Raw genomic sequence first — 3819 nt, forward strand, 5'->3', positions numbered from 1 at the left:
GGGACCATGGCTGGAAACCTTTGATGCAGTGAAAGCATCACTTCTTTGTACACGAGTCCTAGCCTTATAAAGTTTAAGTGCTAAAACAATTGTGTCAGCTGATGCTTCTAGACTTTGGTTAGAAACAGTGCTACTTCAAGAACAGAAGAATGGCGATGTCAAGCTACTCGTATATATTTCACAATCAATAGCACCAACTGAGGAGAGATATGCTAAAATAGAGAAAAAACTGTTGCTTCTACATGGGCTTAAGAGCCTTTCTCAGGTATCTTCATGGTATTCAACTTTCTATCCTAATAGATCACGAACCTCTAGTTGTTGTGTTTAGTAGTAAAAGATTGGAAGAGCTACCAGTCATTGTACAATGGTTTAGAATAAGAATGTTACGATTTCATTTCTCAATTTTTCATGTACCTGGCAAAGACCTGGTGATAGCTCTCGAGAAGGTACACCCTTCAAACAAGACCTACTTCTAGAGAAGAACATGGGCCTTTAATACATACATCATTGAGAGTCTCCTGCTTCAGAGATCACATTAACAGAAATTGAAAAAAAGAAAGGAAGGACCCAGTTTGTGTAAAATACCACAATACTGTACTAAAGGGAGATTATGCAAGCGTCTCTGAATCAATGAAACAGTACCACTCTCATTCTTCAGAGATATCTATTGTTAATGTTCTCCTAATGAGAAACTCTAGAATTACAATCCCTTCCAGACTCAGACAACAGGTACAAACAGGACACCAGGGGTTCATTAAATGAAATGAGGGGGCTAGACTATCTGACTGGCAGCATAGCCTGTCTCAGTACATACAAACGCTTACTGACAGAAGTCACTCCTGTTGTGTCTTAAGAAAAAAGAAAGGAACCATTAATTTCTCCTTCCTTTCCTGAACAACCTCAACAAAAGGTAGGGTTGGATCTTTTGAATTTTAGAAAACCAGTTATCTTGTGGTTGTTGATTACAACTCCAGGTATATAGAAGTTGCCGAGTGAGGCGAATAACAGCTGGGAAAGTAGTGTTACAGTGCAAAAGCATTTTTGCTCAACATGGTATACCAGAAGAAGCTATATCTGATAATGGGCCACACTTCACTGCACAGTCATTCTCTGATTTTTCTCGTGATTATCAATGTCGTCATATTACGCAGAGCCCCATCTTCCCATGAGCAATGGTGAAGCAGGAAGGGCGGTTAAAACTTCCTAGTGTTAATTAAGGGAAGGTGATTCATATCTAGAATTGTTGGCATATAGACTCGAACAATTATCAAATGGTTAGTCACTGTCACAAACTTTAGTGGAGAGGATGGTACAGTTTACTCTCCCTACTACAAGAGAGAATTCAAAACCACACCTTCAAGGTTTTGATGTACTGAAGGAGATGCAAGAGAGACAGAGACAAAAACAGATGGATTGCTTTGATTGTCGCCTTGGAGTAAGGGACATACCATTATTAGAACCAGGAGATGTAGTCTGGCTGTCAGATTGGCAGAGAATGGCACAGCTGAAGAACAGGTTGGTCCTCACTCTTATCAAGTGGCAATACCCTCTGGTTAACAAGGAAATGGCAAAATTAGATGACACTGAAACAGTCTAATGGTAATGGTAGTGACACTGTTATTGAGTCAAAACACAAAGGGAATGAGTTGGCATTATCCGAAACAACTACTACTAGTCCTCCACCGTCCTCCACCTCTCCGAAGGAGTACTAGGATTACATTCAAGCCACTTTGATACGATCAAATTGCTACTTTACTTAAAAGGGGACAAGTACTGGAGTTAGTTATTGTGTAATGTATTATCATTAATAATTATTATCATTTATAATTAAACTTTTAGATTAACATTGATTTAGATTTTTGTATTGGGAATCACTTCGTTAAGGGGCTGTTGTGGCAGGAGATTCTGGATTACTCTTTGTCATGGGGCACCTTGCATCCTAGCTTTATGGCTTTTGCCAGTCTGCTGGAAGTTGTACTTTTTGCATGGTTTGTCAGGGCTGTAACCATGCTTGTGCTGAGTGTGCTTCCAATGCCCTTCAGCCTCCAGCTCAGTTGGGAGTCCCAGGAAGGGTTCTGAGATCCACACAGGTTTGTCCACCCAGAATGAGGGTAGGTGTGCTTTTCCACTGGGTCAATGTCTTTGCCTTCATACCTGTGCCACGTATAGCAGTCCAGCGAGGGATTGGTGGGAGACCTCTGCCAATTCCTGGTTCGGAATTAGGAGGGGTGAGTCTGACCTCCCGCATCAGCCCCACCTGCACGTAATTAAAGTCATCTTGTTTTGGATTGACATGATAGGACTTTGTTTCATTTACTTGCATTCATCTTGTTTATTATGATTACTTCATGTCTGTTTTTGTGGGAGTGTTTGGCTATTTTAATTTTGGGGTGAATCCTATAAGTTGTTTGTATGTATTATGGTTATGGTGGTCTTTCCGGTTTCCAATGTCAGGCCTATGTCTAAGGACTTGTACCTTGGCGCTCATGGGCTTGGTCAGGGGTCATTGCATTTTTCAGAAGCAAATTTATAGCTTATTCTCTGAGGCATGCCTTCACTCTTTGGTTCCTTCTAATGGGGTGCTTACTCTTGATAGTGTCTCCTTAATGTCTCATTGTTGTCTTCACTTTTGTCGTTCCACCCTGATCAGTGGCTGTCTATGTATGTTGTGTCTGGGGTCATAGCTGGTTCTTGGTTGGGGTGTTGTAAGATATTGTGGTCCACTCTTTGTCCAGTAACCATCCTTTTGGTAAGTCAATGCCTTCAATGGTCAGTCCTTACCTTGCTTCGGAACAGGCTCATGGTCGGACATCTGTTCCATCGCCACGTTTATCTTTATTGAATACTAGCCCAGTGGAATCGGTCCCCAAAGGTCATGATGGTCTAGCATGAAGGATAATGGTCAATTTTTCCTACCCAAGAGCCAGAGAGACACCAGACCTTGTTCCCTCAGCCATCCCTCTCCTAATGATACTGTCAACTGTGTTGGGTTTGGGCAGATGGTGAAGGATTGTAACAATGCTTATTGCCGCAAAGGAGATAGACAATTTTTGAGGTGTGCCAGGAGGGTCAAGTTTTCATTGATCACTGCCTCTTTCTTGGACTGCACTCTGTACCCAAGATTTTTAATGGGTTTGCAAATGCTCTGGCATGGATTCTGCATCATCAGATAATAGGACAAATGCATTACTTGAATGATAATTATTGTAACTAAAGTTTTCGTGATTGTGAAAAGGCGGAATTTACTCTCTGGTTGGCTCTTGATGTGTTGGCAAGTCTAGGAATTTCAGTTTTCTCCCCAAGCTTGAGGACCCAAACACATCGGTGATCTTTTTGGGCTTAGTGCTTGATTTGGAGAATTGACCTGCGTTTGCTACAAGATAAGGTAGATTGTATCAGGGCACTTTTTAGCTGGTTTGGGAGGAGGTCTGGTAAAAGCTTCAATTTAGAATCCTTCCTTAAGCACCTTTGATGTGGTGCTACAGCTAAGCATGATTTTTCTGAAGCACGTGATCTGTCTCTTAATGAAGGTGAGTAGGCAGGCTGTCATACAGAAATTTTTTGTGGGGGGACTCTAAACTGTGCTGCTAGCTTCTGCATACATGTACAATGTATATTTGTATTTATTTTAATTGCTTTATTGAGCAGGCTTTCATACAGAATTTTTTGTTGGGGGGGAAAACCCAGTGACACCCCCATCTCTATGAAACACTGGTAGGGGCCACTTTTATATTTATGGAGAGCTGTGGCTAAGGCAGACATGGCATCGTGGCACTGTTTCCTACAGGTCTGGCATTTAGCAGCTTCAGTGATTCCTCA

This window comes from Amphimedon queenslandica, unplaced genomic scaffold (assembly GCF_000090795.2).
Source record: "Amphimedon queenslandica unplaced genomic scaffold, v1.1 AMPQUscaffold_13325, whole genome shotgun sequence".
Taxonomy (NCBI): domain Eukaryota; kingdom Metazoa; phylum Porifera; class Demospongiae; order Haplosclerida; family Niphatidae; genus Amphimedon; species Amphimedon queenslandica.